Source organism: Microtus ochrogaster, chromosome 10 (genome assembly GCF_000317375.1).
Source record: "Microtus ochrogaster isolate Prairie Vole_2 chromosome 10, MicOch1.0, whole genome shotgun sequence".
Lineage (NCBI taxonomy): Eukaryota > Metazoa > Chordata > Mammalia > Rodentia > Cricetidae > Microtus > Microtus ochrogaster.
Window position 1 is genome coordinate 82,627,562 of NC_022016.1, and position 6,732 is coordinate 82,634,293.

The window sequence follows — 6,732 nt, forward strand, 5'->3', positions numbered from 1 at the left end:
CTGGTCTACAAGAGCTAGTTCCAGGACAGGAACCAAAAACTACGGAGAAACCCTGTCTTGAAAAATAAAAAAATAAAAAAAATAAAAATTAAAAAAAACAACAATAATTTTAGGGCGGTGGTGGCTAATATATTAGCAAATTTTACCAAAATAAAAACAATTCAAAGTCAGCTGGTGGTGGTGCAGGCCTTTAATCCCAGCACTCTGGAAGCGCAGGCAGCAGATCTCTGAGTTCGAGCCCAGCCTAGTCCGCAGCAGGAGTACCAGGATAGCCAAGGCTACACAGAGAAACCCTGCCTCAAAAAAAAAAAAAAACCTTTAGCTGCTCGGTAGCAGCGCACACCTTTAATCCCAGCACTTGGGAGGCAGAAGCAGGCAGGTCTGAGTTTGAGACCAGCCTGGTCTACACAGCAAGTTTCAGGACAGCCAAGGTTACACAGAGACACCCTATCTTGAAAAATCAAAACGAATGAAGAAAAAAAAAACAAAAACAACAACAAAAAAAAAATCTAAAGCTGGGCATGGTAATGTGTTCCTGTAATCCCAGAGGTAAAACCAAAAAGTACACAAGCTTATAGGCACCCTGGGTTACACACTGAGTTTGAGAATAGCCTGGGCTTCAGGAGATCCTGAACTCCCAAAAAAAATCTTTTTATACTGGCTCAAACAGATCATTTTACTTGCACACATAAAAGAAGCTTTTATGGACCATCAGGATGGCTCATCTGGTAAGGCTTACTTGTCCAGTAAGCCTGACGGAGTTAGATTCCCAGGACATCCATGACAGAAAGAAGTGACTTCCAAAAGCTGTTCCTGAGTTACATGCATAGAGTGCCCCACCTCCCCACACACCAGGGTTTATAAGTAAAATAATTGTTTTTTTATTTTTCAAGAAAAATTCTCACTATGTAGCCACAGCTGCTGCCCTGGATGGAACTCACTACATAGATCAGGCTCACAGAGATCTGTCTCTGCCTCCATAAAGACAGGTGCCACCAAGCATGAATAAAATAATGTTTTTAAAAACGTTTAACCTTGCCGGGCGATGGTGGCGCACGCCTTTAATCCCAGCACTTGGGAGGCAGAGGCAGGCGGATCTCTGTGAGTTCGAGACCAGTCTGGTCTACAGAGCTAGTTCCGGGACAGGCTCCAAAGCCACAGAGAAACCCTATCTCGAAAAACCAAAAAGAAACAAAAAACAAAAAAAAAAATGTTTAACCTTTTTAATGTGTTTGGGTATTTTGCCTACTTGTATGTCTGCATGTCTGCAGTGTTCTAAGAGGGTCAGAAGAGGGCGTCAGATCCCCTAGGGCTGGAGTTGTAAATGGTAGCAAGTCCATGTGGAAGCAGGAAATTGAATCTGGGTCCTGTGGAAAAGCATGCAGAACTCTTAACCACTAAGCCATCTCTTTACCCCAAAATAAAAATTTTTTTAAAGAACTTATGTTGGCAGTTTTATCTGACCCAGTTACCTAATATGAGGACATGAATTATATCTTAACTACTTGGCACACCAACAAATTATTTATATAAATCACAGTTCCAGGCCAACATGGAAGCATAAAACTACCATCTCAGCACTTAGGACATTAAAGCAGGCTTGCCAGGAGTCTGAGCCCAAGGTGTACTACATAGCCAAACCCTGCCTCAATATATATATACACATATATATATGTGTTATATATAATTGATTAATTTTAAAAATCAAACTCCAAGCTGGTAAATATTTAAGCACACTTGAGCTATTTGTAGTCAGATGTTCATTGAAATGGCATAAGCAATCTTAGTAATACTACAACGAATGTCTAAATGCACACTTCTCACTTTAAAAACACAAGAACCGTGTTAGACGAGAAGCTAAGCACAAGCTAACATGCTTGCCAAAAACCACACTTAAATAGGCTATGCAAAGCATCAACTGTGGAATAACTATCAGAGTGCCGATAATTAATAATTACTCATATGATTCAAGACAAATTTCTGGTGATTAAAAAGCCTATGAGCTGGAGAGATGGCTCAGTGGTTAAGAGCACTGTTTGCTCTTCCAGAGGTCCTGAGTTCAATTCCCAGCAACCACATGGTGGCTCCAAACCATCTGTAATGAGATCTGGCGCCCTCCTCTGGCGTGTGGGTATACATGGAGGCAGAAAGTTGTATACATAATAAATAAATAAATATATCTTTAAAAAAAAGCCTATGACCAACTAGAGTCTAGAATATAATGTTATCAATCAACTTACACAAAACAATATAATATCCTCCCCCCATCCCTTTCCCCTCTGTGTACAACAGTGTAGTGTCCTCCCCGCTCCCTCGTGTATATATTTGTGGGGAGGGATGAAGTTCACAGCTAGGTTACACTAATGATTCAGTTAAAAATATGAATTTCCCGCTATCTTAACCTTTAAATCAATTGTAAAGTAGCTGCCAAAAGCAGTTAGCAGGAAAGCATACAATTCCCAAAGGAATTCAGTACATATAACTTATTTTACTACTTAAATGTCTTACTGATTTACTGAGATTTGAACAAGATGTGAAAAATTCAAAACCAACTTTAAAGTAGTAGGTGTTCAGGATATCCATAATACTGTTCACCACACACAGGGTCTTAGGGTGCAGATCATATTCACTATTCCTGTGCCTCCAGCACCTGACACTGCTTCAGTATCAGTTCAATATTATGTATATTACTGCACGACTTGGTAGTGAATACTCTCATTTAAAAAAAAACAACTTGGTCTACTGAACAGTAAGTTAAAAAAGTACTGGAATATTTCATTTCTTGATTTAGGTAACCTTCTTAGTGCAAACTGGTTTCTAGTTACACTAAAACAAGCCTAGACTGAACTGAAATCACCTGGTCATATCCACACTAAACAAACACGACACACAACTGTTCACACTGCACTGTAACTGGAGACTTACGCTTCAAGCTTTGGAACTGAAGTAAATCAGCAAAGACAAGTCTTAATAGCCAGTCTGCCCATGCGGTGGTGGTGCATGTCTTCAATCCCAGCACTCAGGAGGCAGAAGCAGGCAGATCTCCATGAGTTCGAGGCCAGCCTGCTCTACAAAGCTAGTTCCAGGACAGGCTCCAAAACTACACAGAGAAACCCTGCCTCGAAAAACCGGAAGGAAAAAAAAAGAAAAAGAAAAAGAATAACTAGTTACAGCTACAAAGCTCTCTGGTCACTGCATTAAACAACCGACATGTGAGGCACTTATCAGGCAGATTACTTATGAAACTGTACATTAGTTCAGAAGACTCAGGAGGAGTCTATCATCTGTTGTGTTAATTTGTATGCACATTCAAATTCTTGCTAGCCTCCAGCTTATAAAAAATCAAATTCACACATCATTCTATCAGGATTTTTATAATACTGATACAACTATTGAAAACACTATTATAATACAGCACCATCACCTACACAAAATTGCTGATTTTACTGAGATTCCCCCACCCCAACTTCTCCCCAACCTCTCTGTCACACAGAGTGGGTGTTTAAATCCCAGAGGAAAATCTCTAATGCTAGAATTTGACTTTCTGTAATGTAAGTTTATCTTTTTAATGACACTAAAATGTTTTTAAAGGGCCGCTGGTGAGTACTGTTTACAACACATGGAATGCAGATAAACTCCTATGTTGTTTACTAGCTTAGGACAAACTACATTTCTCATAAAAAGAAAGAACATCAATTCAAAGGAGTCCTTGGAAGTCACAATGTGAAAATACTCCTGATAACAGAACAAATTAATGTCAAGACACAGCCAATAACATAATAAGGCTGCGATGCAAGAGCGCCTGTCAAAGGGCATCTGTATTAGCAGCCCGGGGAAGTGGCATTTGCAGAAAGGCACAGCCGCTGTGTTTAAAAGAAAATCATTAAGCCTCAGCCGTTAATCCCCTCCCCCATCCTCTTCACTGGATCGTCAAAGCAATTAACCAGTAGAAGGTGCTATTCTGCAACCCACATGGAGTCACACTAACCTCCATCCTTGGCCCAGAGCGAGATTCAGCAAGGTGGACTCAGCCCTGTCCAGCGTTCAAAAGGGTCTCTACCCTAACCCCCAAGCAGAAAAACCAGACCTTTTCTTAAAAACACTGTTAAAAACAAAAACTACATTGATAAGTCAAGGACCATCAATCACTTTCTCTTGCACACACACACACACACACAAAATATTGTCAAATGTTAACCTCAAATACAATCTTATTCATTTTAACTGAGACAACGTATTTCTACTTAGAAAGACCTTGCTCACATTCAGGAAAATAAAAATCAAGAGAACAAATGTCTGTCCCTAACAGAGTCAAAGGTAAAGAGGGATGTGAAAACAGAGAATGTAAAGCCAAAACAAGAGTTTATCTTTACACAGACAAAAATAAATAAATAAAAAGTCAGCAGCAGAAAGCAGGGCTGCAAAGGGAGCAAAGGGAGACAGAGGTCTTCTGAACATGTCCCAGAGTGTCCTTTAGTTTCCCATGTACTCATCCGCCGTGCAAAGGTTGGGGGGAAAAAAAGGCCAGACATGAGATGGGTAAAAGAAAGCTGAAAAGGAAAAAGACCTCCCCTTCCCCCATCTTCTCTCCTCTCTCCCCCAAAAAGCTGTGTTTGTCTGTGCAAACCTAGTCCCAAATATGGGAGAGAGAATGGATGTGTGTATGGAAGAACAATGAGCCCTCAGCCTGATTGTGTGTGTGTGGTGTGGTGGTGTGTGTATGTCTGTGTGTGTCTGTGTGTGTGTGTCTGTGTGTGTGTGTCTGCCTCTGCCTCTTTTCCCTTCGATCTCCACAACAGAGAAAACTGGAAGCCAGCTTCCACCCAGGCTAGGCCATCAAAACCCAAAATGGTTTGTAAATTAGAGTGGAATTAACTCAGCAAGCAAATCCATGGAAGGAAATAGCTAGCCAAAGATGATTTTATTATTGTATAGATCCATCCTCTCTCCCCTCCCCCATCAGACTGAGACTAAAGACACCAGTGTACACCAGACAAAAAGCCCTCTTTAAATGGAAAGCAATTATAAAAGCTGTTTGAAACCTAAACCTAGGATGTATTCGTTTGAGTTACACTAAATGTCTGTTTTGTAATCCACCAAGTTTACCCTCACTAGTTAATCTTTTGTTTGTTTGTTTTGTTTTGTTTTAAAAATTGCTTTGGAGAAGGCTATTTCAAGATTCATACAAAACTACTTTCTCAGATCCACCTTAAAATAGCAGCACATACTAAAACATTTACAACACCCCGTTTCTCAAGGGCACATTCTGCTTAAATCAACGTTTGAAGTCTGTAATCCAAAAAAAAAAAAAAAATTGTAAGCAAACCTTGGAAAAGAGACAGAGGATAATGACAATTCAACAATGAATCATTTTATCTCCTTTCAACAACTTCTCAAGCAGTTTCAAAGAAAACCTGCAGTACTTCCTTCAACACAACACACATTCACCCCACTGTACGAAGAATTATCTTCTTCCTATAATCTTAAAAAATAATAATAATAAAGAAAAAAGAAGGCACCCTCTTTCAGACAGCAGAACTTAAATCATGACAGAATGAATTCTACGCTGCTGCAAGTGAGATTTGGTTCCATAATTTTGGAATCACAGAGCCGAGGAGTGGAGACTTTGATAACACAAAGGAGGAAACCGTCCTCCTAATGTGAAATTAGACTTTAATGAGTCCGTTCCAAGACCCCCACATTTGCAAACATCCCAGAAATGCTCAGCTTCAAGTCCTTCCCTCCCACAGCAGAGCGAGCGGCTCAGCAAGGACTAGTTTAACCTCAGAGTAGCAGGAGAGCGTGCCTGCGGAGCCCCGAGAGAGCAGGGGTCAGGAGGAAGGCACGGAGGACAGTCACCTGGCCCGCACAGCACTGAGGCCAGTGTCCGGCCCGCGGTTCCCCGACCTCTCGCCCCCACTCCCACAGCCTTTGCTTTCCGCCCCGGCCCTCCCGGAGCACCCCGACCCCGGAACGAGGGGCGGCGGGAGGCAGCCCGCGGCACGGCGCAGACAACTTGGGACACTTACCTTCCCCTCAGGCACTACACCATCAATGAGAGGGGTGGCGGCCCGGCTCCGGGGAAAGTGCTGGGACGGGGAGGGAGGCCGCGGGGGCCGGCGGCGGAGCGAGGACTTGAGGCGCGGGGCCGAGGGGGCCGGCCCGCGGGGGACGCGACGCCGTGGGGGTGGGGGGGACTGCGGGGCTTCCCTGCCGGGACCTCGACCTCCTCGGGTGGGCCAAGCCTTCAGCAGCGGAAGCCCAGGACCATGTCTGGTTTTGTGTTGTTTTTCCCCCCCAGAGGGCGAGGGGCTCCCACAGGAGGAGGGTGGCTTTTTTTTTCCTTTTCCCCTTAACTAGGAGAGAAAATGAGGCGGAGACAAGGTGGGGAGCGCGTGAGGGGACGAGGCGCGGGGAAGGAGGCGGGGACCGAGGCCCGGCGTGGCGAGAGGCTGCGGAGCGCTGGGGGCGGCTCGCGAGCGTCTGTGGGAGCAGCGACACCTCCGCGATGGTGGCGGAGCCGCGGGGCTGCTGCGCCGACCCGCCGCCCACTCCGCGCCCGGGCCCGGCCCACCTCGCAGTATCGCGCCTCGCCACTGGTGCGTCTTGGCGTGACGTAGGCGGAGGACGGGCCAATGGGAGGCGGAAGGCGGACTTAGGGGGCGGGAGTGTTTGCTCCGGCTCGCTCTTCCATTTTCTTTTTTTTTTCCCCTTTTTTTTTTTTTTTTTTTT

General features: G+C 44.2%; 1 protein-coding gene across 9 annotated transcripts in view; it reads right to left on the reverse strand.

Moving 5' to 3' along the window:
- The window catches only part of Rere (arginine-glutamic acid dipeptide repeats), a 367,056-nt gene extending 360,558 nt beyond the window's left edge, over positions 1 to 6,498 (reverse strand). For 5 of the 9 annotated variants that reach the window (XM_026782134.1, XM_026782133.1, XM_026782130.1 and 2 more), the window contains exon 1: positions 6,030 to 6,497. The gene's annotated coding sequence lies outside the window, so the exon portion shown is untranslated. Of the gene's footprint in view, positions 1 to 6,029 lie in introns of all 9 variants that reach the window. The other 4 variants (XM_026782135.1, XM_026782129.1, XM_026782128.1 and 1 more) reach the window with 1 other exon arrangement.
- Between the last annotated feature and the right edge of the window lie 234 nt (positions 6,499 to 6,732).